Here is a 22,166-nt window from a genome sequence, read left to right as displayed (position 1 = left end):
CTATCGGAAATATAGAGGATTTGATACTTTCGAATTTTTGACCCTTTGATCAAGAATTGTACGGTTGGGATGATTGCGGTCCCCTATATATATATATATATATATATTCGAGCTTTTCGAGCCTAATTCGAACGAGCCGAGTAATACTCAAGCTCGACTTGAAATGAATTTCGAGCCTTTTTTTTTTGTTCAAGCTCGGCTCATTTAATTTCGAGTCGAGCTCGAGCTCGAGCGAGCCAAATATTGAGTCGAACGCGAGCCGGCTCGCTCATTTGCCAGCCCTAGCGGGAGCTTCACCAACATGGATCCATTTGCACTCACATGCCAGGCTAAATTATGAAAAAAAAATCCTTGCACCTTAGCCCGTGTCTCAATTTTTCCCCTATGTGAAAAGTCGCATCAAATTTCCCCATGCACACTTTGTCATTGTCCCAAATAGGTCTAAAAATTCATGATAGTTTTTGTGTGGATATAGAACTTAATGAAAACGTGTTGGTAAGTAATACTGATATAGTAATAACGGCCAACTGAGTATGATCGTATAAACTGAATAAATTGTCTAATAAGATATACTAATTTTGATAATTGTGGTAAAGAAAGAAAGATCATTTTATTTAATTTTTGATCTATAATATGAGTTGAAAGTTGGAAATATGTTCAAATATAGGTTTGACATGATTTGCCGAACAATTCGAGTGAAGTAGCATAATTAGCTCAAGAATAGACCCAAATGGGTTGAGACAGTGTTAAAATGTAGGGTGAAAATTAATGCAAATTTTTTACCTTAGTAGGGATGCAAATAGGGCGGATCCGAGGGTGAGAGGGGCCTCCCACCTTTTACCCTATTTTCTTGGAGAGAGATTCTGATGTAGGATTTGTGAATAAAGGATTAGGAAGTCAAATGTAATTGGGACAAATCCTAGGTTTAGAAACTCATCTACGCAATATAATGCTAGCACAGTGGGAATTATATTTGATACTCAATAAATTAAATAGTTTTAATATGACCCTAAAGCGCGATGCAATGCAAGGTGGGGAATTGAAAGTAACTAAGGGTTTGAGATGTTCGGATCAAACCTGTCGGGTTCGGCAAGAAATATTATTAAGAACAAGCATACAAGGGATCCACAAGATGCTTGATTTGTTGTTGGGTCCACAGCCTATCCGACAGTTGCAACCTGTTGGGTTAAGCAAACCAGGCAAAAGGGAAGGGTCAAATGGATTAGAGGAGAAAATGGAAAGAACGTAAAATTAAAAGAAATAGGAATAGGTTTAGGTTTGGTAGTTAAAGAAGTTGAGGGCGAGTTCTCGATGACGAATTGATCTCGGAAGGCTCAAGCGCAGCAATCGAGCGATGGTAGAAAGTGACGACAGTGGAAGCACTCGGTGACTGCATCAATAAACTTTTATAATATTATTTTGAAAGATTTAATCAAATAATTATGAATATTTGCTATGTATAGCTTACTATACTCATCAATTAACATACTTATAAGCTTTTTTGTATATAAAGTACAACTATATCTGATGCAGAATAGAAATTTTTACAGGTTAGAAAAAAAATTATTTTTTAATTAATTTTTCAAAAAATTAGTAGATCTATCAAAAAAATTAAGCGATAAATTGTATGACAAATAAATTAAATAAATTTAAGTATCAATTAATTTAATTTAACTTTTAATTTTATTGGTATTTTCAATCTGCTAACGCAGAAATAAAATTTTATGTTTGATGTGCCTCAAAATTTGTTTATTGAATTCGATTTTGTTTCTCTAATTTGGCAAAAGTTTCGCTGGTGCGTCAAATTTTGATAAAATAATTTGTAAAGAAAAAATGGATGTCTGTGGTGGAATCGGAGGGATCGGATATGTAAATTAAAAATTTGCCCTATATTGATAAAACAAAAAAAATTTAAATTATAATTTTTTTTAACTTGCCTAACAAATAGATCTTCGATTTGTAATATTTTTTGGGATTGTAGGGTACCTAGAATGCTTCGGGTACCCCAAAAAATAAAACAAAAAGAAAAAAACAAAAAGCAAAAAAAAGAAGCAAAAAAAAATTTTGCAGTGCCGGCACGGCACTGTGCCGCGGCACGCATTGTTGTGCCGCTCTGTCTCGTGTGGCACGGCCTCGTGTGCCAGGGCACGGAGTGGGGGGTCTGAGACCCCCTCTGTTCCGTGCCCGCTTCTTGGGGCCACGGTACGTGCCGCACCGGCGGCCGGCACTTGAATCCTTGCTTCTTCATTAATTCTTAATCATCCCATGCATATAATATTTAAAGAGCTTTTCCTAACAGTGATAAGCTCAAAACAAAAAATCCTAACAATAAAATCCCTACCAAATAAACAACTTTTAGACAAACTCAAATAAAAGGGAATTAAATAAAATAAAAAAAAACAACTTTCCGAACAACTAGATAAGTTCAAATGACAAGGAAGTAAATATCCCTAGATGCTTCTAGAACCTACGATGCTTCTAGAAATTCGTAGGTTCGATTCAGCACAGACCTATCTTGGGTCGATCAAGCCATATGCTCAAATTGCGGTTGTTGCGTCGATGACGTTCGTAAACCCGAAAAGCCCGATCCGCATCAGCTCTCTTCGCCTTTGAAAAATTCGACTCCGTTGAATTGTTATAAATGTACTCTTCATACAAACTAGGGTCCAACCGCTGAAGTTCCTCTTGTAAAATCCAAGTCGCATTCTCGTTAGGCCGATATAAACCATTTGACCAAAAAGTTGCGCTCTCCGCCATCCCTTGTCGACACAATATGATCGTCAAGGATCGCCTCAATGTCAATTTTCTTTTCCCACATAGGGTTCTTGGGAAAGTGGAGATGAAAATGAATAGGACAACGAATTTTGTATATCTGGATAGTATAAAGTAAGATCCTCAACATTGATAGTAGGATTAATTCCCATGTCAGATGGCAAGTCCAACAAATAGGCATTAGACCTAATTTTTTTAAGAACCTTAAACGGACCCATATTTTTTGCATGTAGCTTTTTAAAAGTCTCGTGTGGAAGCCTCTCCAGTCTAATTTGCACCATCACCAAATCTCCTTCCTTAAATCCAACTTCTCGCCTGTGAGCATCAGCTCTCCTCTTATAGTTTTCATTATTTAAAAATTATTTTTCGTCGAATTTCGTAATGTAAGTCCCGTAGATGTTGTCAAAATGAAGATGCTTGTTCACTAGGTCTTTGTTCTATAGGAAGAGGAATTAAATCGATTGGTTTGTTTGGGTCATATACCATCACTATTTTAAAAAGGCTCATTCCGGTGGTTCGATTGATTGAACTATTATTTGCAAATTCTGCTTGCAGTAGAATAAAATCCCAATTTTTAACATTGTCACCGACTAGACATCGAAGTAGGTTTTCCAAACTCTGATTGACTACCTCTGTTTGGCCGTCAGTCTCCGAATGATGCGAAGATGAGAAAAATAATTTTGTGCCCATAGTTTTCCACAATGTTTTCCAAAAATAACTAACAAAATGAACATCCCTATTAGTCACGATTGATTTTGGTAAATTATGGAGATATACAATTTCAGCCATGAAAAGTTTTACAACATGAGTAGCATCGGATGTCTTACGGCAAGGAACAAAATGAGCCATTTTAGAAAAATGATCACCTACAACAAGAATAGAATCGTGCGTTCTAATCATTTTTGGTAGACCTAAAACAAAATCCATGTTTAGATCTTGCCAAGGAGAATGTGGTGTAGGCAGGGACGTGTATAATCTTGCGTTCTTCCGACCACCTTTGGCCCTTTGACAAGTCCCACATGGTGCCATAATGCGCACAACATCTCTTTTGAGGCTTGGCCAGTAGAATCGATCCTCAACTATAGAAATAGTTGTCTTGTCACGCCTCGGGGTCCCTTTTTAATTTAAAAACCAATGCTGAAGTGTCCAATTTTTTTTTTTTGAAAATCTTGACCCCCAGGGTATGTCAAATCCGCCACAAATAAAGGAAGTTCACTGTTCACATGGACAGAGTCTCCCCTGTATTTGCATGGCGTCGCACAAATACAAGATACAACCATAACATATGAATATCCACATATCCATACACCATTCACATCCTCATTCAGTTCATCACAAGTTTCATAAATCCACATCTAGCAGTTTAAAATGTTTCCTACCCGAAAACTCGTTTTGAAATGCTAATAACCAGGAAAACTAGAAAATCCTTTTAAAACTGTTTCCGTTTCCCACACGGAAATCTTTTTTCTTTAAAAGCACGCTACCACGAAGGGTAGAAAGCCATTTTCATTTTTGCAAGAATCCATAAATCCTTTATTACATTCACGAAATCCCAATTATTCAATTAATATGAAATACTGAACCATAATACTTTCTGAGTCACTTATTAAAAGAAACTGAGTTTAAGAATTAAACCGAAGAGACTGGTCCGACAGCTCTATCGATCACTAGGTACGCTCCCCACGAACCGCAAGTCGACGAGGGCGAGGGGTACTCATCAGTCAACAAGAATAAACAAAGGTATGGGTAAGGATAATACAGTAGCAATGATAATAAATGAACGAGATGTATAAATGAATAACTATCGCTACTGTATGTATGCATCAACTGGACGACAAGTCCAAAATACCGAATCTGAAACCTGCCCTATCGGTCCGTAGACCTCAGGCGTATGCCACTGCCACTCTACCTGTATATAATCCAGTTCTGACTACTGGGCTCACGGGCTGCATATAATCCAGTTCTGACCGCTAGGCTCACGGGCTGGCACATCCTACCATTTTTACGGAAAAGAACACTATCTTGCGGTGAATCAGACCGCTGGTGTTCGTGAAATGCAAACGAGTCTCGGGCAATCAATGAGGATATGCTTAATAGCCAACCGTCGGCAACTAGCCGACAATCCTACCCCTCAGGGTATACCGATCGTATAGGTCACCAAGTAGTCCAACCGACCAAGTAGGTCATAATGCTAGATGCAATGAACCGACCGAATAGGTCATAGTACGAGATACGAGAACCGACCAACTAGGTCACAAATCTCACATGTAATTATAAACCTGCTCTACTTCTACTCATGATGCTAGATAGGTAAACAAACTAAGTAGAGCGATAAAGAGGTAATAAAGGTGCAAGGCTCAACATATATCATGCAAAAATAATAATAGGAGAAGAGTGGAAAGGATGTCACCGAGCGTGCACCACTATACCGATTTCGGGTCGAAGTACCCACCTGTACGTATCTGGCACTGGTCTCAGGACTACAGAGAAGAATCAACCGGACCTACGAAGGGTCCACCGGGTTAGAATCCACCCCACGAACACGAACCACTAACTCACAATCCCCACATGTAANATAAACCTGCTCTACTTCTACTCATGATGCTAGATAGGTAAACAAACTAAGTAGAGCGATAAAGAGGTAATAAAGGTGCAAGGCTCAACATATATATATACAAGGTAATAACAAGAGTAAGGATAAGAAGATACCACCGAGCATGTACCACTATACCGACTTCGGGTCAAAGTACCCACCTGTACGTATCTGGCACTGGTCTCAGGACTACAGAGAAGAATCAACCGGACCTACGAAGGGTCCACCGGGTTAGAATCCACCCCACGAACACGAACCACTAACTCACAATCCCCACATGTAAACCCACGGGAATTGGTTTCCCAAACCTATTGTCGTAACACGCCGAAAGTCTCGAAAATCGCACCGGAACTTCGCCGGGACCCACAAACTGTCCCGGAACTCACCAACTCATGCTACGAGTCACCCGCTGCTATTAAACACAATTATTCGTGTGACTTGGCAGCAAACACACCTCCTTACATCGAAACGATTATCGTCGGATAATCGTTCCAATTCGGGTTCCCGCAGTGTCAAATTCGACACCGGAACCCACCGTCGCTCACCCGTCATTTCTGAACCCTCGAAACGACGCGAGTGATACGCCAACAAGGCTTAGCGACAACAAGATCTACCGTTAAGGCACTGTCGGAAGAATTCTGAATCGAAATCGCGTTCCGTCGGCGGATTTCGCCGAAAAACACACCGAAAATCAACATTCAATTTCCGAAAAGGCCTGGGGCCTTGGACAACCAGTCCAGAGGTCACCCGCTGCCCGCACACGCTGCCAACATCAACCACGGAACGTAAAATTGCATAAAAACCTCTGCGACTACATAAAATCACATCATTTTATGTGATTTTCGGGGTTTTACGGCCCGACAGCGCAAACCGAGTACTTACTAGCCTGGCTGAGACACCCGCTGTCAAGTCTTGATGTGCCGGAGGCCGTGCTCATGCTTCGGAGCACTGCCGGCCATTGTGGCGAGTGCGCGAGCGACGCGAAGTTCAGCGAAATAGCGCGCACAACGCCTAAACCGCGTTTAGCACGTAAACTGAGGCTTTGCTGTCCCTAACGGAGGTGAGCACGATGTTCGGCACGGATTAGAGATCATCGTGCTCATTTCCGGGAGTGTCGGGGTGTCCTCGGATCGTTGGAAAAGCGACCAGAACCCCAAAAAAAGTGTGCAGAATACTAGTTAAAGCTTACCGGAGCTAGTTGGAGCCCGGGGGTGGCCGGTGGTGGTTGGACGGCGGGTGGGCCGGCCAGAGGTGGGTGCGGCCGATCAGTGGGGGCTAAGGGTGTAAACGAGCCGAACACAAGCTAAGGCTGGGGTCGCTCGGTGTTTGGCTCGTTTATTAAACCCGAACACGGAGCTGCGATTTTCGGCTCGATACTTAGCGGTTAGCGGGCCATGACGTTTTAGCGGGCCAGCTCGTGTCGGCTCGTTTATAACAGCCGAACACGAGCTGGCTACAGAGCTGGCCAACGAATCAATGAAATAGTGGAAAAAGGATTAGATTAAATATATTATAAAAAATAAAATTTATAAAATCTTATTCATTAGACTTGATGTAATAAGTGTGAAGCTTTACTATAAATGAGTCTTTTTATAATTAAGCTCGCATTTATAATTTTTTTTGCTAAAAATATAATAAAAATATATATTATATATATTATTTATTTATATATAAGAAATACTAAATTAAAAAATTATATAAATATAAATATATGTATTTGAGCGTTATCGGTCAAAACGAGCGAGCTACCGACCAATCGTGTATCGGCTTGTTATTAAACAGCTGAAAAATGCCAGGCTCGTGTCGCTCGTTTACTAAAACGACGAGCCGGATCTCGAAAGCTATTTCGAAGTGCCGAATCACGACGCGCTCGGAACAACGAGCTGATTGCCACCCCTAGTGCAGTGGCTCGAGCTTCCAGCGGCAGGAAGCGGCTGGTGGCGCGGTGGACCAGTACGCTCCCATGCGGCTCGGCTCGGGTTCGAGAAGCAACTGCAGCCGGGCGGCTGCCGGGGATGCGCCGGGGCGACAGCGGCACGTCGCCGGAGACCGAGGGAGGGCGGCGCCGCCGACCGTGGGTGGCGGCAGCACGGTCGGCGGCGGCGCACGGGTTGGAAGATGGCTCAGCCTCGGCCCGGGCTCACGCTGGGCAGCAGTAGGGAGCAATGCGGCGGCTGGCAGCTTGCGAGGTCGGCGACAGCGGCGATCGGAGGGTCGCCGGAAGCCCAAGGAGGGCGGCGCGGCCGATCAAGGGCGGTGGCGGCGCACGGAGGCCAGGATGGCCCAGACTCGGCCTGCACTAGGTTTGGGCGGCCGCAGGGAGCCCAGGCGGCGCAGGCGGCGCATGCGGGCTGCGGGGGCCGGCGAGGTCGGTGCTGGAGGGTGGGGTTCTTGGCTAGAGAACGAAGGCTCGGCGCGAGCGAGTGATTCCCTGTTGTTGTTGGCTACAGTGGTGGAGGCAAGGTGGAGAGAGAGATTGAGAGGGAGGTAGGGTCAGCTTTTCTGGCGGCCGAGGGAGCTTGCCAGCGGCCGGGGTGTGCTCATGGCTAGGGCAGGGGCTGCTGGTGACGGCTAGGGTTAGTTGAGCTGAGGGGAGTCCAAGAGCTAAGGTTTCCTCTATGAAACCCTAGTTGCAACTATATATATTATGAGTACTTTTTGCAAAAAGGTCCCCCAAAGCTGATTATTTTCAGCCCAGTCCCTGCCAGCGTGTGTATCTTGCGTGTACGCACCTCGATGTTCAAAATCACGCAAAACGGTACGTAAAATATTGGGTTTTTCGCAATTTTTCCGTTTTGCCAATTTCGACCCCTTAGCGAACAATTTGCGATTCCCGGAGATTCGTCCGTCGGATTTCCAATCGGATCGTGCCAGCGCGTTCAGCACGACTGGGGCATCGAATCTACAATTTTGTTTCGTTCGATTTGGTCGCCGATTTGCGACGATACCGACCCTCTCTGCGATCCACGACATATCCAGGTACACACACACACACGCACGCACACACACACACACACACACACACACATATATATATATATATATATATATATATATACACACACACACAATTTCAATTTAAAAATTCAAAATCTGAATTTCCTTTATTGGTAAAATTTCAGATATTACATGTCTGGACCAAAGTGTTCGGCTAAGCTTCTCGCGTGGAGTTCCCCAATAACAAAATCACGTAACGAGCCATGTGGGATGGACAAACGAACACCCCGAAAAAGATATCCATCTTGAATGACAAAATCTGGGTTAGTAGAGTTGCGCTCTAAAACTGAGGAGTAGATTTCGCTGAAGTCCGGACATGAGGGATATTCCTCTTTAACGCTATCGAACCCAATTGCGCTCACCCCGACATTGTTCAAAGTGGCCACGACTCGGCTTAAGGCGTTAGCGGCTTGGTTATCGGTTCCGCCTTGATGTTTTAGGACAAAGGTATATTCTTGAAGGTATTCAACCCATTTCGCATGTCGAAAATTTAAGTTTTTTTGTGAATTGAAGTCCCTAATGGCTTGATGATCAGAAAATAATACAAATTCCTTTGGTAATAAATAGTGTCGCCAATACTTTAATGCTTGAACCATGGCATACAATTCCTTATCATAGGTAGAGTATTTCAGTTTAGCCTCGTTTAATTTTTTGCTAAAATAGGCTATCGGGTGGTCTTCTTGGTTCAAAACTCTACCGATGGAGCCGTTTTTTCTTGTCAACTGATGAACTCTCTCCCTCTGGCAATTTCAAAATTGGTGCTTCTGTTATCAAAGATTTAATTTCTTTAAAAGCTTTAATGGCCGATTGTGTCCATTTAAATTCACCCTTCTTTAAATAATTCGTAATTGGAGCCATTATAGTACTAAAGCCTTTAATAAACCTACGGTAAAAAAATTGCTAAGCCATCAAAGCTCCTAACGTCGTGAATATTTTTAGGTTCAGGCCATTCTCTAGTTGCTCTCGCTTTTTTGGGAACAACTGATACCCCATCATTGGACACAACAAATCCTAAAAAGGTGACACGAGGTTGCATGAAAGCGTACTTTTTTATGTTAAGGTAAAATTTTTCTTTCCTTAAAATTTCAAATACTTGGCGAATATGATATAAGTGTTCATTCTTGGCATGGCTATAAATCAAAATATCGTCAAAGTACACAGCCAGGAACTTTCCAATGAAAGGCCTAAAATCTTGGTTCATAACCCTCATGAAAGTACTCGGGGCATTTGTCAAGCAGAACGGAATGACTAACCACTTGTATAATCCTTCTTTCGTCTTAAATGCGGTCTTCCTCTCATCTTCAGGCCTAACTCGAATATGGTGGTATTCACTTTGGAGATTAATTTACGTGAAAATAGATGCCCCAGCCATCATGTCTAGCATATCATCCAGACGTGGAATTGGAAACCGGTACTTAATCATGATTTTGTTAATGGCGCGACTGTCAACGCACATGTGCAAACTTCGGTCTTTTTTAGGTGTGAGTAGTGCTGGTACTGCGCATGGACTCATGCTTTCCTTTACAAAGCCTTTCCTAACTAGATCATCTACCTAACGTTTCAGTTCGAGTGTTCTTTTGGGTTCATCCTATAGTGTGGTAAACTAGGTAAAGATGAGCCGGGGACGATCAATTGCATGTTGAATATCCCTAAGTAGGGGAAGTTCATCACGCAATTCTTCTGGGGTCAGGCAACTAAATTCGGAGAGGAGGGTTTTGATGACTAGAGGGATCTCAACGGGTTTAGGTGGATTGGAAACCTCTTTGATGATTAAAGCATATAAAACTTGAGAATTAATTTCTTTACAAAACTCTTTTTTGTTAACAATGTGAACAGGTTTTGTCTTTGAAATCTATGATGGAGGATTTTTAAAATCTTTAGCCAGTGTTTGGTTGGGGGTTAAAGGGGAGGGGGTTAAGGGGGATAACCCCCCTTTTAACCCTAAACACTAATATTTTGGGGGTGGATAGCCCATTTGCGGTGGGGTTAACAAACCCCCACCCCCTCTCCCCCTCCCCCACCATCGGGATTAAAGTTAATCCCACCCAAATTCAATTTAAAATAAAATATAATTTTAAAATTTTAATTTTAAATTATTAATTTTAAAAAATTATAATTTGTAACCTTAAAATTAATATTAATATTTTTAATTTCTAAATTTTAAATTTTAAATTTTAAAATTTAATTTTAATTATTTTAATTTTAAATTTGACATTTAATTTGTAATCTTAAAATTAATATATATATTTTTGAATTTTAATTTTTAATTTTTAAATTTTAAATTTGAAAAATTTAAAATATTTAATTTGTAATCTTTAATATTTATATTTTTAAATTTTAAATTTTAATTTTTAAATTATTATTTATAATTATTTAATATTTTATATTTGAAATTTTAAAAATTTATAATTTGCAATCTTAAAATATATATTTATATTTTTAGTTTTTAAATTTTAAAATTTAAATTTTAAATTGTTATTTTCAATTTTTTAAATTTTATATTTGTTAGATTTGATTTAAATTTTATAACTTTAAATTTTTAAACTTGAGATTTAAAAATAAATTATAATTTTGAATTTTTTTAATTTTAAAAGTTATCTATTTAAATTTGAAGTTTTAAATAAAAAATAAAAAATTAAAATTCAAATATAAAAATTAGGGTAAAATTATTATATCTATTTATAACAACCCACTATCCTTCTTATTTCACTACAACCAAACACTATTTTACTTATACCTGGACTAAACCCAATTCTCAACCAAACACAAAATTATTCTAACCCTACCTTAACCCTGAACTTAGCCCTATCCCTAGAATAACTAGTTCTTACTTAACCCCGAACCAAACGAAGCCTTAGTGGAGCCTGAATTCGGATCTTTCGGGAATTTAGAGTTTTTTGATAAAAATTTTTGTTGAGAGGATTTTGTTGGATTCAAAACAATATTCTTCCCATTGTGAGCAAAAACATAGTGTTAGGTCGACCGTAATGTGTGACAGATAGATCATCAAGCCAAGGCCTTCCTAAAAACACATGGGTGGCGTCCATAGGAAAGACATCACACCAAATCTGGTCGGAATAGTAGCAAAATAAAGTGAAACCAAACAATGCCTTGTTATGGGCATTGTGGTCTTGTCCACCACGCAACACTATGAAGGTTAGGATGGGATTCATCTTTAAGGTTTAGACGACCTATAGCGGCTTCAGAAATCACATTGATACAACTATCACCATCTATGATGATTTTGCAGCTTTTATCTCCGCACTTTGTGTAAGTGTGAAAAATAGAAGTGCGTCTCCAATCGTCATCTTCCCTAGGTTGTGTCAAGACACATCGCATGACTTGTAAACGGGGTTTTCCCCGAACTCATTTGTTTCTAACCCTTTTTTGTCACTAGGGATTTCCTCGGCAGTGTGTGCGATTTCTTCTAGGTTGTCAAATTCTTCGTCAGTTGGTTGGGCAAACATGTTCTGCTTGGGACTATGAGCATAATATCCTATTTGGCGACAATTATAACACCTACCTTGTATGTTTCCCGGTTTGGTTTTGTTAGTAGCTAAACCCTTGCTCTTAGGATCGTGGATTTGTTGATTTTGAAAACTGTTCGTTTTGTTGAAATTCGTGTTGGTGCTCCTTGTGTACCTATCATCCCATTGCCTAATGATTCGACAAGCAGGTGCCTTTAAATACTTTTCGTATTCCAAGGCGAGTTGAAAAGCTTGCTTGACTGTGGCTGCACGGTGCGCGCAATATCGTGCTACAACTTCCCGTGCAAGCCGTTGCGAAATCGTGAAAGGGTCCGCTCTTCCTCTTCTCGAGTGTCACAACGGACATTCATCTCATCGAACTTGGCCATGTATTCGGCAACTGATAGAGAACCTTGCTGAAATGCATTTAATTGATTGTACAATTATTGTTTGTACGTGGTCGGCAAATATTTCTCTCTCAATTTAGCCTTCATTTCAGCCCATAAAGTGATAGGCTCCTTGCCAAGTCATTCTAAGTGCCTTCCAACGCCTATCCAATATTGCTTGGCCGTGACGGTGAGTTTCATTTTGGCAATACGTACTCTACGGTTATCAGACATTTCGTACCAATCAAAATATTGGTCCATGTCAATATGCCAGTCCATAAAAAGTTTTAGGATCGAACTTTCCATCATAAGTGGGTGCATCAATTTTTACTTTTTGTGTTATGTCATCTCGAAAACATAGTTTTCATTTTGAAAGATTGGATTAAATCTTGGTTGTATCCGATGAACTTCATGGGGTTGAGGGGTGCATAACGCAGTTTCTTCTCTGTTATCATTGTTTTGTGCAAATAATCTTTCAGGGTTCGTTTCTAGGGCGGCAACGCGGTTTCCTATGTCGTCTAATTTAGTGTTCAAAGAGGTCAATTGTTGTAAAATCTAATCCATCGTCGCAGGGTTCGACGATTTTGGTAAAGGCTGATAAAGTTTTCCGCTCCTAAGGATCATACATTAACCTAGGGCTTTGATACCAAAACTGATGCAAGATTTGTGGATAAAGGATTAGGAAGTTAAATGTAATTGGGACAAATCCTAGGTTGAGAAACTCATCAAACACAATATGATGCTAGCACAATAGGAATTATATTCGATACTCAACAAATTAAATAATTTAGATGACCCTAAAGAGTGAGGCAATGCAAGGCGGGGAATTGAAAGTAACTAAGGGTTTGAGATGTTCGGATCTAACCTGTCGGGCTCAGCAAGAGATATTATTAAGAACAAGCGCACAAGGGATCCGCAAGATGCTCGATTCGTTGTTGGGTGACGGGTCCACAGCCTATCCGACAATTGCAACCTGTTGGGTCAGGCAAACCAGGCAAAAGGGAGGGCTCAAATGGATTAGAGGAGAAAATGGAAAGAACGTAAAATTAAAAGAAATAGGAATAGGTTTAGGTTTGGCAGTTAAAGAAGTTGACAGCGAGTTCTTGACGACGAATCGATCTCGGATGGCTCAAGCGTAGCAATTGAGCGATGGTAGAAGGCGATGGCAGTGAAAGCAGTCGGCGACTACATCATTAGCGGGAGGCGAAGAAAGTGTGGGTGGATTCGGAGCTGCTGGCAGCATGCAGCGTTGATAGTGCGGGCAGCAGACGGCGATGATGTGCTGGCAGCAAGCGGCGTCGATGGTGCTAGCAGCAGGCGGCATTGATGGGGAAAAAGGACTTAAAGTTGAAGAGGGAATTGCAAAAAGAAAAAGATAAAGGGACTCGCTCCCTACGGGCTTGCTCTGATCGATGCGTAAATGCGAAGGAAAATTAGAGAACACAGCTCATTGGCAAAATAACATTCTTCTTCATTAATTCTTTATCGTCCCATGCATAGAATATTTAAAGAGTTTTTCCTGACAGTGATAAGCTCACAGGAAAAAAATCCTAACAATAAAATCCCTACCAAATAAAAAGCTTTTAGATAAACTCAAATAATAGGGAAGTAAATAAAATAAAAAAATCCCAAGTAAACAACTTTCCAAACAACTAGATAAGTTCAAATAACAAGGAAGTAAATATCCCTAGATGCTTCTAGAATAGAATGCTTCTAGAAATTCGTAGGTTTGACTCAACCCGGACCTATCTCCGGTCGATCAAGCCATATGCTCTAATTGCGGCTGCGGCGTCGACGGCGTTCGTACACCCGAAAAGCCCGATCTGCATCATATTCGGGGTGAGTTTTTTATCATATATTTTGTCCCTATTTATCGTTCCGTTCAGGGTGGGTTAGGGCAGGAGCGGGTTTTTGGTAGATTTTTGGCAGATTAAGATGGATCAAGGGAAGTCCGGGGAGCGGGTCTTAAGTAGATTTTGGCAGATCGAAACGGATGAAAGGAGCTCTATTTTCTTAGCTAATCAACGCGGATTCCGAACGAATTAATTTTTTTCCTTTACTTTTAGTCGCTACTGACCACCCCATTCAAGGTGGATCAGGGTAGGAGCTACTCCAACCTGGATCCATTTGCACCGGTAGGTCTTAGACCAAATTGAAAAAATGTTCTTGTGCTTTAGCCTGCGTCTCAATTTTTTCCCTATGTGAAAAGTTGAATCAAATTTCATCATGCACTTTGCCATTGTCTCAAATAGGTCAAAAATATTCATGATATTGTTGTTTGGATATAAAATGCCGTGAAAACGAGTTGGTAAGTAATGGCGATAATGGTAATAATCACCAACTGAGTATGATCATATAAACTAAATTGTCTAACAAATTACTAATTTTGGTAGCTGTTGTTATGATATATTTAGTATGATAGGATATATTTAGTATCGTATTATTTGTTGCCTTATATAATGTAGATCTATATGGTTTCTCTGGTTGTATTATTACTATAATAGGTTGGTTTGTATACTGTTTATTCTCACAATACAATACAACCCTAGAGGGCTATGCTCTTTTGTCCTTCTTTCATTGTATCAGAGCAGAAACCCTAACTAAGGAATATTGATCCATAACCACCATCCACCAAATATCTCATATTCATCCATAGGTGATCTCTTCTTTTGTGGCTCTCGGTCATTGTTCTTGATTCTTTCGTGTTGCTTGCTGCCATTGGACCCCTGTGTTGTGCTGCTTCACTTTCCTTGCTTCTCTAATGCTGTTTGTTGTTGCTGGACCACCTGTGTTGTGCCGCTCCAGTCTCCTTGCTTCTCTGGTGTTGCTTGCTGTCGCTAGACCCCCTGTGTTGGGCCGCTTGAGTCGTTGGTAGTCCAAGAATACCGCATAGCTTTTTCTGTTGGTTGCAGCAGCTCGGTCTCTGCGGTGCTGCTTGTGGTCCAGCTGTGTTCTCTGTGATTTTTCCCTAATTCCTTGGTGTTGCCTGGCTTATCCTACTGTCGCTGGACACTTGGTAGCATCCGAGTGTAGCTTGGTTTTCTAGTGGTATTTGCTATTCCTTTTCCTTATCAGAAACTCTCAAATTGGTAATCCCTTATCTTTTCTCCTCCTTTGTGGTGGTATTTCTTTTTCTCGGTGGCAAACGTGTCTTCTTGTATATTGTCTCTACCAATTGTTAACATTAAAACTCTCATACTTTTTGAACTCATTGATTTTACATATCTAGTGTGGAAGCAACTGGTTCTCAATGTTTTAGAGAGTTTTGGTCTGACTATGCTTGTGGATGGATCTGGTATTATTTCTTCTCAAACAATTGATACTACTGACAAAAAGATAATTGTAAATCCAGATTTAGTTTGGAAGAAAATAGACACCGCCATACTTTTCTGGATTAATGCTACTCTTATCTCTTAGCATATTATATCTAGTTCACCTAAAACGGCCGATGATGCATACAAAATTGAGGCATAGTTTCTTGACAAAACTACCTCTACGACTTTCTTTTTAAAGTCTGAATTACAAAGTATCAAGAAAGGATCAATGGGTATGAGTGAATACATGAAAACAATTATGTCAATCGGGGATGCTTTTCAGGCAATTGGCGAAACCGAGTCAGATCATAACTTGGTCATGACTATTCTTTTTGGATTGTTCAAAGAATATAGAGGTTTTGGCGGTTCTCTAAATATACATGGACAAAAAAACCTACCTTTGAACAATTTTGCCTACTCTTAATGCAAGAAACAAAAGTTCAATGTCGTGCCAGCTTGACAACACTATTTGCTACTCCCATCATTGATGGAGAAGCACTTTATGCAAACCGTGGATGAGGTACTCGTGACGGTCTTGGGGGTAGATAGCGCGGAGGCCAAGGATAGCGTGGTAGACACAATTCATACTCCAGTCACGGATGTCATGGAAACTGTCCATATCCTCAGCCTAATAATACTCAATCAAACCAACAACCATATATTCCATGGTCTGGTACACTGTCAGATTTGTGAAAATTCAATCATTGTGCTCTTCAGTGCAGGCAACGCTTCAGTCATACTTTTGTTGGAGATGAAATTACTCAGACTTTCGCTGTAATAAACTTTCATGAGCTTGATGAGGATGTACGGTATGCAGATGCTGGTGCATCCAATCATATAACGGCTTGCTGGTAATGAAAATTTACTGAATATTACTCGGACAAGTGAGACAATTGAATACGTCCTCCAACTCCTTTGCTCTTAAAAAACGTTCTTATTGTTCTTTCTATTAAAAGAAATTTACTTTCTGTTCGCAAATTCTATCATGATAATAGTTATACTTTCAAATTTGACTTCTCTGGTGTTTCTATGAAAGACAAGGAAACGGGGACGGAGCTTCTCAAATGCCATAGTTCGTGAACATTACTCTATCCAATTTCTTCTAGAGTTGCATGTATAGCGAATAAACAACATTTAGCTCTTGCTGCATCTAGATTTAGTAGAGATATTTGACATAGACGGCAAGGATTAATGTGCCGCCGTGTGCCGTACGACACGGGGCGGCACGTATCTTGCCCCCAAGGAGGGGGCAGGGTACATGGGGGTCTCGCAGGCCCCCCCAATCTCGCAGCACGCACGAGACAAAGCGGCACGCAGGTGCATGCCGCGTGCCACGTATCGGCGTGCCACACATTTTCTCTTTTTGCTTTTTTCTTTTACTTTTTTCTTTTGTTCTCTGGGTTACAACCCCCCTCCCCCTCATGAGCCTGATGAGGATGTATGGTTTGCAGACACTGGAACATCCAATCATATAACGACTTGTTGGTAATGAAAATTTACTGAATATTACTCAGACAAGTGAGATAATTGAATACATCCTCCAACTCCTTTGCTCTAAAAAAATGTTCTTATTGTTCCTTCTATTAAAAGAAATTTACTTTCTGTTCGCAAATTCTGTCATGATAATAATTCTACTTTCAAATTTGACTTGTCTGGTTTTTCTATGAAAGACAAGGAAATGGGGACGCTTCTCAGATGCCATAGTTCGTGAACATTACTCTATCCAATTTCTTCTTCTAAAGTTGCAAGTATAGGGAATAAACAACATTTAGCTCTTGTTATATCTAGATTTAGTAGAGATATTTGACATAGACAGCAATGATTAATGTGCCGTCTTGTGTTGTGCGACACGGGGCGGCACGTATCGTGGGGTACAGGGGGGTCTCGCACCCTCTCTCAAGTCTCGCAGCACGCAGGTGCGTGCCGTGCGAGACAAAGCGGCACGCAAGTGCATGCCGCGCGCCATTACCGGCGCGCGGCACATTTTTTTTGGCTTTTTGGCTTTTTCTTTTTTGCTTTTTTCTTTTACTTTTTTTCTTTTGTTCTCTAGGGTACAAACCCGCCCCCCCCCGCGGCTATATTATTTTTTTTACTTTTTTTGATTTTTTTCACTTTTTTTTTTCTTTTTTTTTTCTTTTTGACTGTGGTACCATGCCATATCCCCCTCCTCCGCACCGGTTTAGTGTTGTCTTTTTTTCACCTTTTTTTTTGCTTTTTAATTTTACTTTTTTTTTATTTATCAATATAGGAGCAAGTTTTTAATTGACATATTCGATCCATACTGCGGGGGGCTTTGCCCACCGCACTCCGCTCGGATGTCTCTGGTGGAAGCGGAGGGCTTGGTCGGCCCGAGCCCTTCGCTTCTACTACAGACATCCATTTTTTCTTCGCAAATTATTTTAGAATTAATTACACCGGTAGTCCCCAACCTTCGCACCAATTTTCACTTGATTCCCCAACTTTTTTTTTGCAATTGAGTCCCTAATCTCTTGATTTTATTACAATTACGTCCCTAACCGTTAAAAAAACTGTTAAAATTAACGGAATCGCCACGTCAGCGTCTATTTGGCAACCTTTTGCATGTCAATTTAGGTCCCTAAACTTTGCACGTTTTTCATTTGTCTCTAAAAATAAAAATTCAAAATTTTAAATTTAAATTCAAAAATAATTTTAAAATTAAAATTTTAAACTAATGAGAAATTAGAATTTTGAATTTGAATTTAAAGCTGAATTAAAATTTTGAATTGAAAGTCAAATTTTAAATTTAAATTTTTAATTGAATCTAAATTTTGAATTAAAATTTAAAATTTTGATTTGGATTTTGATATTTCAATTTACATTTAAAATGAAAGTTTTGAAACTGAAATTTAAATTTAAAATCTGAAATTAAATTTAAAATCATATTCAAAAAATTTAAATTTTAAATTTTAAATTTGAATTCAAAATTTAAATTTGAATTTAAGATTGGATTTCAATTCTAAATTTGAATTTAAACTTCGAATTCAAATTCACATTTTGAATTTGAAATTTCAAATCGAAGTTTGAAATTAAATTAGAATTTAGAATTCCAAATGTGAATTTGAATTTAAAATTAAAAATTAAAAATTAAAAATTATATACAAAATCGCAATTTGAATTCCAATTGAAATTTGAATCCAAAATCAAAATTTAAATTTAAAATTTAAATCTTAAATTAAATTTTTTTTTGAATTCATAAATTTAATGGGTTAATTACACCATTGGTCCTCAACCTTTGCACCGTTTTGCAATTTGGTCCCCAACTTTTTTTTTTTTGCAATCCGCTGACACAGCGTCACCTTGGCGCTGACACGACGCCTCCGCGGCGCTGACATGGCGCCTTCGCGGCACTGACAGGGTGCTGACGTGGCATTTTTCGTCAATTTTAACAGCTATCTAACGGCTGGAACTTAATTGAAATGAAATCAAGAGGTTAGAGACTTGATTGCAAAAAAAAAAAGTTGGGGACCAAATTGAAAAATAGTGTGAAGGTTAGGGACCATTGGTGTAATTAACCCATTATTTTATCAAAATTTATCGCACCACGAAGCTTTCGGTGAATCAAGGAAACAAAAATCGATCTCTTAAATAAATTTTAATTAGATATTTTTTAAAGAATAAAAAAGAAAAAAATATAGATGTAATTGCGGTTTTATTCTGGTTGTTCTAGTCATTATATGCTTCCTAATCGAATCAATAATTATTTTACTTGGAAATTTTATTATTGTATTTTAATTTTTATTCTACATTAGGTATAGTTGTATTTTATATACAAAATGCTTACATGTATGTTAATTGATAAGTATAGTAAGCTATACATAGCAAATATTCATAATTATTTGTCTAAACCTTTCAAAATAATATTATAAGAGCTAGTTGGAACAAAAAAAAATTAAATAAGTCCTTACCAAAGCGTGCCAGTAGAAGGTCATGGTATCCATTGGCACGCACGCTTACCACGTGTAGGCACAAAAGCGTGCTTATGCTGTACCGTGCCAGGGAAAGAGCGGCACGCTTTCGTGCCACGACACTTTAAACCTTGATAGACGGTTAGGTCATCCTAGTCTTCCTGTTCTGCAACAGTTAGCTCTTATTGCATCCATAGTTAGTGGAGATATTTGTATAGACGGTTAGGTCATCTTAGTCTTCCCGTTCTTTTTAAATCTATTAAAGACAATAAAGTTGTTTCCGATAATAATTTGGCTACTAAATTATCTATTTGTAATTCTTGTAATGTGGGCAAACATGTTAAACTTTCTTTTCATGATTCATAATCTCTCTTTTTCCTTTTCAAATTGTTTATTTTGATGTATGACAATCACCCGTTCATTTTGTTTCTGGTTATAAATATTATGTCATTTTTGTCAATGATTACTCTAGCTACTCTTGGCTTTATCTTTTGAAATTTAAGCATGGGGTTTTTGCAAAATTTCTGGAGTTTATATTAATGGTTGAAAACATCTTTCATAACAGAATTAAAATTTTCCAATTTGACAGTGGTCATGTAAATGAAAAATTTTCTTCTCCTTGTTCATGAAATGAGATTATTCACGGGTTTTCTTCTTGTCCACATAGCACAACAAAACGGCATAGCTGAGAGGAAGCATAGACACTTATGTTGTTACAAGTTTGCTTGAAAAAACTTGCTTGCCTCTTTTTCGGACTGATGCTATTTAGCTTTTTTTCTTGTGAATCGTACTCTTACTATTTTGAAAGGAAAATCACCATACACTTTTTTGCATGGTTGTATTTCTTTTGACTTGCAACTTGTCGGAGTTTTTGGATGTTTGTGTTATCCCGATCTACAGGATATTGTTGATCAGTGATCACAAGTTCTCTCCCCGATCGCTTCCTTGTGTTTTTTTGGGAATCTGTGCTAAGCAACAAAGTATTCGTTGTCTTTATTTGAGCACTGGTAAAGTTTTCATTTTCCGACATGTTACTTTCATTGAAGGTGTCGCCTTATTCCTGTCAAAATTTTTCACCTCTTCAGCACCAGTTTCTACTATTTCAGATTTTCATATGTTTCATAATTTTATTTCTAATCCTTCTGTACTGGGTGAGAGTCCGTCTACTATTTATGCAATTTCTGGGTCTATTTCATCCACTTCTCTATGGCTGATGATTCTAGTACTCTGTCCACCAATGAACTTCCTCAGTCTTTTTCTCCGCCTGAGTTATTATCATACTTTACTACCACCTTGAATCATACTGTCACACAGGTTCGCTATGAGAATGATGCCTCTGTTGCTGGTCAATCTGGACTTCGGGTTTATATCAGACGGAATACATCCTGGCCTATTGCAATCACTTCTCCTACTGGTCCGGCACCTCCCACAATTTGGACCTCCACCTCCCCCCCTCACCACCCCCCCTCAAACCTGATGCCGCCCTACCGATAGCATTCTCTGCTTTACCTACTACACCTATCAGTTCCCCTTTACCTTCCCGTACTCACTCTATGATCACCCGATCCATGATGAAGGATTTGCTTGCCTGAGTCTACCACTTTTCTTGCTTCTAAGATCTCTATTCTTCCTACCGAGCCTAACTCTTTTGCTGAGGCTTCTCAAGATGCAGGTTGGCATGCAATTATGGTTGAAGAGTTTGATGCCTTATTGGTCAACTCTACTTGGGATCTTGTTCCTCCCTCATTCGTCAACCTTATTTGCTGCAAGTGAGTGTATTAGGTCAAGCAGAAGGCCGATGGCTCTTTTGAGCGTTTCAAAGCTCGACTTATGGCTCAGGGCTACAAGCAACAATAAGGTATTGGCTTTGACGAGGCATTATCTCTGGTCGTCAAGCTGACTACTATTCATACTGTTCTTTCTATTTCATTCTCGTCTAGGTGGCCACTTTGACAATTTAACGTGAAGAATGCATTTTGTCACCGCTCTCTTTCTGAGGAAGTTTATATGCGACAACCACCGAGTTTTGTCCACCCTTCTTTTCCTTATCATGTTTGCCGTCTACGCGAAGCGATCTATAGTGTCAAGNAGCATAAGCGGAAGGTCAATAGGACGATCCCGCTTCATCCGCTTCCACCACACCTTTGCCGCTACCTCAAGACAATGGGTGGCGAGGTACACTTTATCCTTCTCCGAGGTATTGAGATCCTCGACGAGCGTCTCCATTGAGTCGATCCACGACTCCACAACCGCTGGCTCCACCAAACCGCCCTCGAAGTTAGGTGGGTCGAACTTCTTGAATTGAATGAGAGCCGCCAAAGTGCGCTCTAGCTCCGCATCCACTGTCGCGCTATCGGGATTAGAGGTTCCCGACCCGGCCGGTACTACCGTAACTAGAACAGCGGCTGCTGCCGCCGCTCCCTCAACAACACTCGGCACTACCACAGGGGGCGCGACATGCTCGACACCCGCCTGGGTCGCCGCCGCCTGCTGGCGCTCCAAGGTCTCCTGGAGCCGATGAATCTGTTCCCCTTGGCGTTGAACAGACTCCGCTTGTTGCCGCACTACGCCAATAAGCGCGGCCATTTGTTCCCTAAGCTCTCCGTCGCCACTCGCTCCGGATTGCTCGGGCACCGCATTCGTTTCCTCCGGCATCGACCTTGTCTGCGATCGACGTCGAGGTGCCATTGCTTCCTGAAAAGAAGCAACTC

The 22,166-nt window shown here is 40.1% G+C and overlaps 1 protein-coding gene across 2 annotated transcripts in view; it reads left to right on the top strand.

Moving 5' to 3' along the window:
• Positions 1-22,166, top strand: part of LOC109719404 (eukaryotic translation initiation factor 5B) — a 36,574-nt gene that overhangs the window by 8,733 nt on the left and 5,675 nt on the right. Inside the window, exon 9 of one of the 2 annotated variants that reach the window (XR_002218675.1) lies at positions 20,770-21,313. The exons of the other annotated variant lie outside the window; for it this stretch is intronic. The gene's annotated coding sequence lies outside the window, so the exon portion shown is untranslated. The remainder of the gene's footprint in view (positions 1-20,769; positions 21,314-22,166) is intronic. 2 annotated transcript variants of the gene reach the window in all.

The sequence above is a fragment of the Ananas comosus genome, linkage group 1 (assembly GCF_001540865.1).
Source record: "Ananas comosus cultivar F153 linkage group 1, ASM154086v1, whole genome shotgun sequence".
Taxonomy (NCBI): Eukaryota; Viridiplantae; Streptophyta; class Magnoliopsida; order Poales; family Bromeliaceae; genus Ananas; species Ananas comosus.
Note: the sequence above shows the minus strand (reverse complement) of the source record. Positions and strands in the feature narration are given on the sequence as shown.